At 46.4% G+C, this 12587-nt stretch overlaps 1 long non-coding RNA gene across 1 annotated transcript in view; it reads right to left on the minus strand.

The window, feature by feature from the left end:
• Nucleotides 1-11704, minus strand: part of LOC119129577 — a 19079-nt gene extending 7375 nt beyond the window's left edge. Inside the window, exons 1-2 of the long non-coding RNA XR_005099273.1 lie at nt 11547-11704; nt 1858-1861 (exon numbers count right to left, since the gene is read on the minus strand). This is a non-coding gene — a long non-coding RNA (uncharacterized LOC119129577). The remainder of the gene's footprint in view (nt 1-1857; nt 1862-11546) is intronic.
• Between the last annotated feature and the right edge of the window lie 883 nt (nt 11705-12587).

The following is a 12587-nucleotide window of genomic DNA, read 5'->3' on the forward strand; positions in this document are numbered from 1 at the left end:
AAATGCAATTCACGACCCGTTCGTGAACGGGAAGTTACGTCACTGACTCGTAAAGTCCCTCCTCCATCTAAGCACGGTGATGATTGAGCAGCTGGCGCTGCTGATTGGCTGATTTTCTTCTTCGTTTTGTTTTACGGCGAGGTAGCACCAGCTTCAATGGGCATTACTGACATCTACTGGTTGAAGTTATATATGAAAGGAAAAAAGAACGAATCACTTTAGGAAGTGATTCGTTCACTCTCGTTCACTGAAAGGAGTCGTTCTCTTTGAACGAATCGTTCACTCACGAGCCAACACTAATAGGGGTGACCTGATGGAAACTAACAAATCTAATAAATTAAAACGTTAGCAATTGTGAGGACACGACCTGTTCAAACACATAGCAGCATGCAATTTTGGAATAGGATTTTGCTATGCCATAATTTTAATCTGTAACAGCTTGAGCAACATCAATATATATGTTAAAGTTAGAAGAACCCATTATTATGGCTAAGTATGATTATGTGTTAAGTGTATCCTTACTAGACAAGATATGTTATTAATGTTGCAATGTTTTATCCAACCTGTATTTAACATTTGTGTTCCATCTATACATGAATGTATTAAGTTGAGAGGAGAGTTAATAGTGAAAGAATGAGCAAAATAGGAAACAGCAGCAGAGAACAGTCATGCGCAATGGTTGCTGTTTTGAGCAAGGATGCCAAGGCAACCAGAGGTTCCCAGCTGAAAGTCAGGTGAAGATTGCGCAACCCTCACATATCAGCTGAGAAATCAGCTGAGACAGCATTAAAATATCTGCTGAGAAATCCGCTGAGACAGCATTAAAATATCAGCTGGAAAATCAGCTGAGATCATGCATTCCTAGCATACCAGGCATTCCAGACATTCCACACATTCCGATGAGGTAATGCCAGAGGAGCTGACGAGCCTATAAAAGCTTGGCTTCGGAGGAGAGAAGGGCTCTTCCTGGTCAGGGCGATGGCCCTGACGCTGCCCGGAGAACGCCATTTAGATGACGATGGATTTTTCATTCTTTTTGAGATTGGACCAAAATCTATTAAAATGAATTTCCAGAGTCTTCGAATTGGACTCTGTCAAATTTTAAGCTTCGAATTGGACTTTATCAAATTTTAAGCTTCGAGGAAGGCAGAGGAGACAGCCGCTTCTGGCAGCAAGGGGAAGACGGCAATGTAACGGCGTTGGCTAATCTCATCGGCAGACCTTTCCTCTTTTTAAACAGAATTTGGATTTTGGAACAAAGGAGCACTGATCACTCGACTTGTTCAACCAAATAGCATTTTAAACCTTTTGTCTCCTCTTTTTTTCTGAGATTGGTGAGTGGAATTATTGTTGTTTGTTCGACTTGTAATTCTTTTTCTTGTCTTTTCATTAAATTTCTTCTTAATCCTTAATTCGGTTATCGATTATTTCGTATTAACTATGTTGAGCATGGCTTTATATGCTGTAATTAGAACTTTAAATGTTCTTTATTTCCCTATCATAGTCATTCTTTAAATCCGTTCAATTCTTTTTAAAGTGAAGACAGCTTTAATCCTTAACATAACATATTGTCAGATCTGGTTCGAAATAGTTATCTTAAACTCAGCTAGGGCGAATGCGCGCTAGTGTAAATAACGAATCCCTGAGGTCTTAACAAAGACATCTAAATATATCCGAGATTTAACAAAAGCCCCAAATCAGAAGAGAGCCATCAGTAGGGTGCGGTCATTCTGATGACGTGTCTCGACCTTAGTTACTCTGCACGAGCGTCACTTGACTTTAAAGGGATTGGCGTCATAAAAAGATGAGATTGATTCCTTCAGAATTAATTTAATAAAGGTGGTTAGCAACTCGGACGAGTCTCTTCACCCCCGGCTTGTTTAACCCTTTAATGGGAAGTCGGTCGCTTAAATATAATAAGTGCAGATTTGACAGATCGAAGCCACACAGCTGCTGGCTGACCAGGTAACAGACATGGAGAGAAAACTACCAAACTCACTGATCATTGTTTTGGGTGATTTTAATAGAGCGAACCTCACTCTCAAACTCCCCAAATACAGACAGCACATAACATGTCCCACCAGAGGGACACGGACACTGGACCACTGCTACTCCATAATAAAGGACGCATACCACTCTGTGCCCCGTGCAGCTTTAGGACTCTCGGACCACTGTCTACTTCATCTGATCCCAACCTACAGGCAGAAATTAAAAACGTCTAAGCCTGTGGTGAGGACTGTTAGGAAATGGACAATGGAGTCAAAGCAGAACCTCCAAGCCTGCTTTGACTGCACCGATTGGGGTGTTTTTGAAGCTGCAACTTCAGAATTGCATGAATTCACCGATACTGTGACATCATACATTATCTTTTGTGAGGACTTGTGTGTGCAGACTAAGACCTTCTGCACACACAACAACAAAAAAACGTGGCTTAAACCAAACCTCAGGATGCTGCACAAAGCCAAGGAGGAGGACTACAGGAGTGGGGACCGGGACCTGTTCAGGCAGGCCAGGAACACACTGAACCAAGACCTCAGGAAAGCCAAGAGGTGCTATGGGGAGAGCTTGGAGAGACACCTCTCTGCCAATCCTGATCCCTCAACAATGTGGAAAGGCCTGCAGAGCATCACGGGCTTCAAGAAACCAACTCCCCGCCCTGTGGAGAACCCAAGGCTTGCAAACCAGCTAAACAGTTTTTACTGCAGGTTTGAACGGTCCACCCACACAACAGGACCTCCTGCATCACAATCAACATACATACCTCCCCCCACAACCCCCCTGTTCACACCTCCATCGTTGTTATCACCTACTCTCTCGCTTTCAGAAGCCGCGCCCGCACTTCAGTTCCGCGAGGAGGAGGTGTGTCAGATGTTCCGTAGACGATATGTCAGGAAGGCACCAGGCCCAGACGGCGTGTCGCCCTCCTGCCTGAAAGTCTGTGCTGAACAACTGGCACCCACTTTTGCACGGATCTTCAACCATTCCCTGGAGCTGTGTGAGGTGCCCTCGTGCTTCAAAAGCTCCACCATCGTACTGGTGGCCAAGAAGCCCGCCATCATAGGTTTGAATGATTATAGACCTGTCGCCCTGACATCTGTGGTCATGAAATCCTTTGAGAGGCTAGTTTTGAGCTACCTGAAGGACATCAAGGCCCCCCTGCTCGACCCCTTGCAGTTTGCCTACCGGGCAAACAGGTCGGTGGACGATGCGGTCACCATGGGACTGCACTACATCCTGCGCCACCTAGACACCCCAGGGACGTACGCCAGGATCCTGTTTGTGGACTTCAGCTCAGCGTTCAACACCATCGCTCCCGACATCCTCCACCAGAAGCTCATTCAGCTCGCGGTGCCTGCCTCCACCTGTCAGTGGATCACCAGCTTCCTGACCAACAGGAGAGAGCATGTGAGGCTGGGGACCATCACATCCGACACCCGGACCACCAGCACTGGCGCCCCCCAAGGGTGCGTTCTCTCCTCACTGCCCTTCTCTCTCTACATCAACGATTGCTCCTCAGGCGACTCTTCTGTGAAGCTCCTGAAGTATGCGGACGACACCACTCTCATCGGACTGATCCGGGAAGGTGACGAGACTACGTACAGACAGGAGGTGGAGCGTCTGGTCCACTGGTGCAGCCAAAACCACCTGGAGCTGAACCCACTCAAGACCGCAGATGACACTGGACTTCAGTAGAGACCCTTCGCCACTACCACTCCTCACCATCCTCAGTAATGCTCTTCCCACAACATACACCTTCAACTTCCTGGGATCCACAATCTCCCGGGACCTGAAATGCATCGGCCACATAGACTCTGTCCGGAAGAAGGCCCAGCAGAGGTTGTACTTTCTGAGACAGCTCAGGAAGTTCAGCTTGCCACAGCAGCTGCTGAAGACCATCTACACTGCCATCATCCAGTCTATCCTCTGCACCTCCATCCGTCTGGTTTGGATCGGCCACCAAACAAGACAAGCACAGACTGCAACGGACAATCAGGACTACGGAAAAGATAATCGGGACCAACCTCCCATCTATCCAAGACTTGTATCTGTCCAGGACCAGGAAACGTGCAAGTAACATCTCTACAGACCCTTCTCACCCAGGTCACAGTCTGGTCGAACTACTCCCCTCCGGACGGCGTTACATAGTGCTGTACGCCAAAACCAGCAGACACAGATACAGCTTCTTTCCCCAGGCTATCGCTCTGATGAACTCACACCTCTCATAGAGTCTCAGAGACATCCCTGGGCAATAATATCCTGTTCTTGCCACTTAAATGTTGTTAGTCACCTGAATGTTGTGAGTCACTCAAATGTTGTACAGAGGCTGAGATCAACCGGAGTCAAATTCCTTGTTTGGCATGCACAAACTTGGCCAATAAAGCTGATTCTGATTCTGATCTGTTCTACTCCGTTTTCTCAAGGACTCTATAAGATAATTAGAGGACATGATAATTCTGCTGAAAAACTCATAGGTAAACAAAAAAATAAAATTAAACGTACAAAAATTCTTGAGATATAAAATTAATAAAATAACTGTAATGTGTTACACTACGAGACAATACAGTAATCCCTCGCTACATCGTGCTTCATCTATCGCAGCATCGGTGCATCGTGGAGTTTTCTGAAAACAAATATTGCGGATATATTTGGTCCATCGCGGCTTTTTGCGGTGTTACTTCGAGCGCGGGGCTTTGTCTGCCCATATGACTTTACAGCACAATATTGGCAGGTCGAGGAGATGAGACCAGTGGGAACATGTTGATCCGTATTCTTGCCACTGATTGGCTTGGAGTTGTAAGAGCAGCTTTAACCAGGCTTTATCTCAATCTCCTGTTACGTATCCACTCCACTTCGTTTGTGACAGCAGAATCAGCAGCATCTCTGATTTGCACTTCGTTTTTTTGTCACAAATGAGGCACGACAACCAAATGCAACATGGGCTCTTTATTTGGGGAAGGTTAAGGTAAACAAGGAGGCAAGCTGACGAGCCGGTCAGTGAGCTCGAGTCATGCGCGATCGAACCAGAAGGGCATATCAAGCTTTTTAAAGCTATTTAAAAAGTATTTAAAGCTACAATAAATATTTCAAAAGTATAATAAAATCAGCTGGTCAGCATGGCAAGAGCATTGCCGTTGCACCTTTATGCTTTAAAATGACGAGCGGGTCAGTGAGCTTGCGTCGTGCGGGCATCTCGTAAAACAGCGGGTCAAGCAAACGAGAATCAGGTGGCAAGCGTGCGTGTCAAAGCAGACAAAACGGTGAGGACTAATGGTTAGCAATTCCGTATTGGCCACGTGCGCCTCAGAGGTCTGGCGTGGAGGGCGCAAGCGCAGACGTGACACAGCCGCGTAAGAAGGAAAAATGCACCGCCGTGCAGAAACAGTCGGACAACGGCAGTGAGCGCAACCGCGCACGTAGGAAAAAAGCACTGCCGCCCACGGTTTGGGACAGTGGCCGGCAATGAGCACTAATAGCATGTTCCTCTGAGAAATGTGCGGGATCCCCTTGTGCTGGGCTGCGGGGCGGGTCAGCAATTTTTATTACCATTCATCTTTTAAAAAAAATTGAACAGTTTTTACCAGTCTGTGATTTTACAACTAGTTATCAGTTTGTTGTGGAGCCTATAAAGTCAAAGTCAGCTTTATTGTCAATCCCTTCATATGACAAGACACACAAAGAAACCGAAATTCCGTTTCCTCTATCCCACGGTGACGAGACATACAAGTAGACGACACAAAATAAAAACAAGAAGGCACAAACAATAAATAATAAATACAAAATAATAAATAAATAAAATGAGCGATGAATAAATAATAAACCAATAACCCAATAAATAAGAGGAGCAAAACTGAGCCAGTGTGCATACAGCAGACAGTAAGCATAGCGCAAAGAACAGGACGCTACGCAGAAAGGGGGAGCGAGTTCAGGATCCTAACAGCCTGGAGTATGAAGCTGTTGGAGAGTCTGGTGGTGCGGGAGCGCAGGCTCCTGTACCGCCTCCCAGAGGGCAGAAGATCAAACAAAGAGTGAGCGGGGTGACTCACATCACTCACAATCTTGGTCGCCTTGCGGGTGAGATGGGAGGTGTAAATGTCCTTCAAGGAGAGGAGAGAACCACCAATAGTCTTACCAGCCGTTTTCACTATGCGCTGCAGGGCCTTCAAGTCGTAGTCAGTGCAGCTGCCACCCCAAACAGCAATACAGCTGGAGAGGACGCTCTCAATGGTGCCGCGGTAAAATGCAGTCATGACGGCCGGAGGAGCGCCCGCTCGCCTGAGTTTCCGAAGGAAGTACAGGCGGCGCTTGGCCTTCTTCGCCAGTGATGCGGTGTTGGTGGACCAGGAGAGATCCTCACTGATGTGCACCCCCAGGAACCTGGCGCTGCTCACTCTCTCCACCACAGCACCGTCGATGGTCAGCGGCAGGTGTTAGGCGTGACCCTTCCGGAAGTCAACAACAATCTCCTTGGTCTTGTCGACGTTCAGCAGGAGGTTGTTGTCCCTGCACCACGTGGTCAGAAGGTCAACCTCCAGCCTCATAGTGCAGGGGTGGCCAACCAGTCAGAGACTAAGAGCCACATTTTTTACTGTGTCATCGCAAAGAGCCACATCATACACATGAGCACACATGAACATCCCCCCCACACACACACGCACACACACACATGCACACTCACACGCACACACACAAACGCGCGCGCACACACACACACACACCTCTGCTCAGCCAAATTTATTGTGTGACATTATCACGTCACGCACCAACATGATAATGACAAATTGACTCCTACAGTACTAAAACCACAGACCAAAGACCACATTTTCAACAATGAACATTGTGTGCATTGTCTCACACAGACAAACTCTCAGTTCAACAAATTCCACAGACAAAAATATAACAAGTTTTTTCACTTACTATGTGTGGCGGGACAGACCATTCGTTTTAGTTTGTCGTTTTCAGGAGACAAGATTTCAATAACGTCACTGAGGCATTTTTTAACGAACTCCACTTCATTGTATGGCTTTTTAACCCATGCAATGTTCCAAGCCAGTTGAAACAATGCAAGCGTGACAGTCTCTGAGTGCTTCGTAATTTTTTTGAAAAACTGTACCTATTTTTCTGCCTGACTTTTCAAAGTGTCCAAATTTGTGCTTGCGAAATTCAGTCCCTTTTGGAAAGTCCTTATCGATATTGGCATGAAGTGAGCTGAAGTGGCGCTGAACATTTGAAGCTTTTAAATGCGCTAATGACGTCCGACATATCAGGCAGAATGGCTTGCCATTGCGTTCAACAAAAAACAACTTTAACTCTGTTAAAAACGTCCTGTGTTCATTGTCATATATTTGTTTAGCTGTGCATTTTTTCCTTGCCATTTTGAGAGCGAAATTGACACTCCTCAAATGGGTTTGACCCTCCTCCTTTGCGGGATTTCACCTCACGCGCATGCGCGTTTGACCAAAATACCATATTGAACTCAAGCGAAGCAAATACGCACAAAAAATAAACACAAATGTTGATATGAACGTAAAAGAGCCGCATGAAACCAGCCATAGAGCTGCATGCGGCTCGCGAGCCGCGGGTTGGCCACCCCTGCTATAGTGTATACAAGGCGTTGACAGTCATAATGGCCCTCCAAAGGAAACTATGACTACGATGCGGCCCGTGAGTTTGACACTCCTGCTCTAGAGCGAATTCTCCCTGTACACGCTCTTACAATGATACCGCCACTCCCACCTACTGCCGTAGATGTCTAATTACCCTTTAATCTAGCAGAGCCAAAATAATCATATTCCCCGGGGTCACAAGCACCCCACTATTTAAGAAGGACTGCCCTAGCATCACTGCGGACAAGCGCAGGAAGCGTGGCAGCCAGCTTGTCACGAGCAAGGCAGGAAAACCATGTGCAACACTGACTGTTTACTTCGGGAAGGCTCGAATGCCAGCAGAGCAGGTTCACGAGTCAACTGACGAACCAGTCAGCGAAGTCGCGTCATGTGGGGTGGCATGTCGTTACACAGCGGATCAGGCAAACGGGAATCAGCTGGAAGGCGTGCGAGTGTCAAAGCAGACGAAACGGCGAGGACTGACGGACAAACAGGTGGTGGCGATCAGCGCCGATTAACACACGCAGTTCTGTATTGACCCCCGAGGTCTAGTGCCGAGCGTGACAGCCGGCCAGCAGGGCGAGAGCGGAGACGTGCTGTGCAGAAAGAATCTGGACAGCAACAATGCGCAGGGCGTGTCTCTGAGCAATGTGCTTCACTGAGGGGACAAGCGCGGGGTGCGTGGATGGCTGCCGCGCATGTCGGAAAAAAGCACTGCCGTCCAGGATTCGGGACAACAGCAGTGAGCCCTGATAGCGTGGGGCTTGCCACTGAGCAATGTGCGTCACTGCAGATGTGAGTGAGTTCAAGCGCAGGAGGCGGTAGCTGGCCACGCACACCAACCGGTGCAGAAATATCACGTGTCTGTTCTTTTATTTACTGTAAATGTACAATACATGCACGGAACAGTGTGGGAATGGTTATTAAGGGAATAAGAAAGGTTTATGTAGCGTAAAGGTATTGGGGAGGGTTTAAAAAGCTTTAATATTGTGCACCAGCTCAGTGGCCTAGTGGTAGAGTGTCCGCCCTGAGACTGGAAGGTTGTGGGTTCAAACCCCGGCCGGGTCATACCAAAGACTATAAAAATGGGACCCATTGCCTCCCTGCTTGGCACTCAGCATTAAGGGTTGGAATTGGGGGGTTAGATCACCAACTGATTCCCGAGCGCGGCACCGCTGCTGCTCACTGCTCCCCTCTCCCCCAGGGGATGGATTAAAATCACACGGGGATGGGTTAAATGCAGAGGACAAATTTCACCACACCCAGGTGTGTGTGTGACGATCATTGGGACTTTAATCTTTAATCTTTAATCTTTACTGAACCACAATGAAACAGGAGATTCATGCGCAACTCTGACTCATTTTGGTTTCGTTATGCATGATGTCCCCTGGGTTACTGGAGTGTGGTAATTCTGAGATTGGACGCTTTGGATTTCTCAGCAAGGTAAAGCACACTTTCAAGTGAATTACAATACACCCATGCCCTCTAGCAGGCAACAAGAAACACTATGAGTTGGAAATTTCAATACATTGGTATTTAAATTTCTAAATGAAGATTATAATGTATCTACTTGTACTTCGCAGATTTTTTTTTTTCATGGGTGATTCCAGAATGCATCTCCCGCGAAAAACAAGGGATCACTGTACATGTCTCAACGTACAGAACGACTCATGGCTTTGAATATCCTGATTGAACCTACGACACACATCAAAGTCATGGCACAAATAGACATCACATCCGTAGTTTAGTAGTATTTGAGACAGCAACATTCTGAAAAGCTAAAAAAGTGAACTACCAGAATGGATTCATATGGGTAATGTTGAAATGTATAAATGACTTACCTTTATGTATAGTTTTCAAAAAGATATTACAAATGGGCTACTACCCGCAAGGCAAAAAGTATAAATAAAAGATAGATCCTATGTTATTAATGTGGACTTGAATCTATTGAACATTCCTATTTTACTGGATTATGATCAGGAAATCCAAGAAAGACAGTGGAATGAGTAGACATGACGTTACCAGGCCTCAGTGTAACATGATTATCATCATGAAAGAGAACAATGGTATTGAAATTCTAGAACTGATGGGAAAAAGTAAATTTGAGGTTTTTAGAAGGGTACCATTATTATTGCAATGGGAGAAGCAGAGAAGATAGAATTTTATTAACCATCTTTTTCCACCATAAACCGCTTTCGTTATGCATGTTTGTCCCTCCAGATCTCACATTCTCACTTGCTGCGGCACACTTTAATAAAATGTAGCAGCTGTGTAAAATGTCAAACTGGCCTTTTCTCAGTTATACGGTTTGAACCAATCAAAACGTTATTCTTTCTACCGTATGCCAGAAAACAAAGAAGCAGAAGAGTCGAGCTTGAATACACATTTATCGAAATATCGAACGAGAGGTGGTGGGGGGAGCAGATGAAGCAAAAGGAATGATAGGTTAATCAGAAAGACAAGAACAAGCTCTGACATGCAACTATGGCAAATAATAAAAATAAAAGATTTACCTTTATAATAATATGTTACGACTATAAAGTGGTTGTTAGGGTTTACAGATTATCTTGATCGTATGATTGTTGGAATGTAGACTAGAATTATTAACTTTGTTTAAACCTTTTACCTTTCCTTGACTCTGAAAAGTTTAACCATTCAGTTGTTGAAACTTTCCAAATGGTGTGGAAACATTCTTGCTTAGTTAGTCATCTAAAATGCTCCGCTAGTTTCTGTTTCCACGACCTTGTAAAACAATGAGCTGGGACCCTCCGCACTGATTAACCAGTTGCTGAGGTGACCACCAAACATGTCCAATGGCACCCCCACCCTGCTTGTTCTCAATAAATATGCTCTTGCAAGAGGCCTGAGCCAGACCTCATTCGATCATCGCTGTACACACAGCGACGAATGGCTCTCCATTTGCAAATGCTTAAGAAGGGCATACTGTCTCCGTGTGGTTCTTGCAAAATAAGTTAGAGTGAGCACCACTCTAACATTTTTGGTGCCGAAACCCGGGATCCCTCATACCCGCCATCTGGCTGACGGAGGATGTGCTGCATTGTCGACAAGCCAGCGTCCATTAGGAGGACTTGGAAAAGAAAGTCCTGGGAAGAGAATTCTTCGCTGGGCCAGCATCTTAGGTCTGCCTTCGTCTGACAGAGGTGGATTGACGGGACCCGGCAGTGCAACGAACCAGGGGACAAGTAAGTTAAAGCCCTAAAGTTGTGTGATTGTGTTGTTGTGAAGATAAGATAAGAGATAAGATAAGATAGTCCTTTATTATTCCCTCAATGGGGAAACTCCTGTGTAAGCAGCAGTACACTTAACATACACGCACACACGCATGCAGGGAAGGGGGTAAAAGATTTAAAAAAGTAAAGATATATATAATTAAAAAAATATATATATGGACAGTATGTACACAATACACTTTTACACAGTATACACAATATACAGTGGAGATAAGAAATTATTAGATAAAAAAAATAGTGCAAGGGAAGGAAAAACTGCAAAAGCAGGTAGAAAGAGTATGAGGTAGACAGATATTGCACATATGACTACTACTACTGAAACGCGTAAAAGTAAAAGTGCACAGGGAAAAGTACAAGTAAATAGGCAGGACAGAAGATCTTAAGTCTTGTGGAAGGAGGGGGTGTTGTAGAGTCCCTCTCCGGATGAAGTGGCTCTTCTGGAGCAGTGGTTCTCAAACTGTTTTATATATTTTTGTAAAATCTCACGTACCCCCTAGAGTACCTCCGTGTACCCTCATTTGACAACCACTGTTCAAAAGAGTACTACTTCGCGTTGGCAGGGTTGGGTAACAGGACTGTTGTCTTTACTTCCCAGGGAAGGAGGGGGTGTTGTCGAGTCCCCTCTCCGGATGAAGCAGCTTTTTAAAAAAAAAAAAAAAAAGAGGACTTCGCGTAGGCAGGGATAAAAAACTTGTGTGGTTGAGTGTGTGACTGGTAGGATAAATTGACTAAATACTAGTTCTAGCATTGATCCACGGCAATAACACAGGCTAGTAATTTGTTGAAAGGTCAATTTAAACCTGCATTGAGGATCCTCACAGAAAAAAAGAAACTTGAAATAAAATTGGAAAAACTATCCATCCATCCATCCATCTTCTTCCGCTTATCCGGGGTCGGGTCGCGGGGGCAGCAGCTTCAGGAGGGACTCCCAGACTTCTCTCTCCCTAGCCACTTCATCCAGCTCATCCCGGGGGATCCCAAGGCGTTCCCAGGCCAGCTGAGAGACATAGTCTCTCCAGCGCGTCCTGGGTCGTCCCTGGGGTCTCCTACCGGTGGGGCATGCCCGGAACACCTCCCCAGGGAGGCCTCCAGGAGGCATCCTGATGAGATGCCCGAGCCACCTCATCTGGCTCCTCTCAACGTGGAGGAGTAGCGACTCTACTCCGAGTCTCTCCCGGATGACAGAGTTTCTCACCCTATCTCTAAGGGAGAGCCCGGACATCCTGCGGAGAAAACTCATTTCGGCCGCTTGTATCCGGGATCTCGTTCTTTCGGTCACGACCCATAGCTCGTTACCATAGGTGAGGGTAGGAGCGTAAATCGACCGGTAAATTGAGAGTTTTGCCTTTTGGCTCAGCTCTCTCTTTACCACGACGGACGGGTACAGAGTCCGCATTACTGCCGACGCTGCACCGATCGGCCTGTCGTTCTCGCGCTCCATCCTCCCCTCACTCGTGAACAAGACCCCAAGATACTTAAACTCCTCCACTTGGGGCAGGATCTCATCCCCGATCCAGAGAGGGCATTCCACCCTTTTCCGATCGAGGACCATGGACTCGGATTTGGAGGTGCTGACCCTCATCCCGATCGCTTCACACTCGGCTGCGAACCGCTCCAGTGAGAGCTGGAGATCACGGCCTGAGGAAGCCAACAGCACTACGTCGTCTGCAAAAAGCAGAGACGCGATGCTGAGGTCCCCAAACCGGACCCCCTCAACGCCTCGGCTGCGCCT

Source organism: Syngnathus acus, chromosome 10, assembly GCF_901709675.1.
Source record: "Syngnathus acus chromosome 10, fSynAcu1.2, whole genome shotgun sequence".
Classification (NCBI taxonomy): Eukaryota; Metazoa; Chordata; class Actinopteri; order Syngnathiformes; family Syngnathidae; genus Syngnathus; species Syngnathus acus.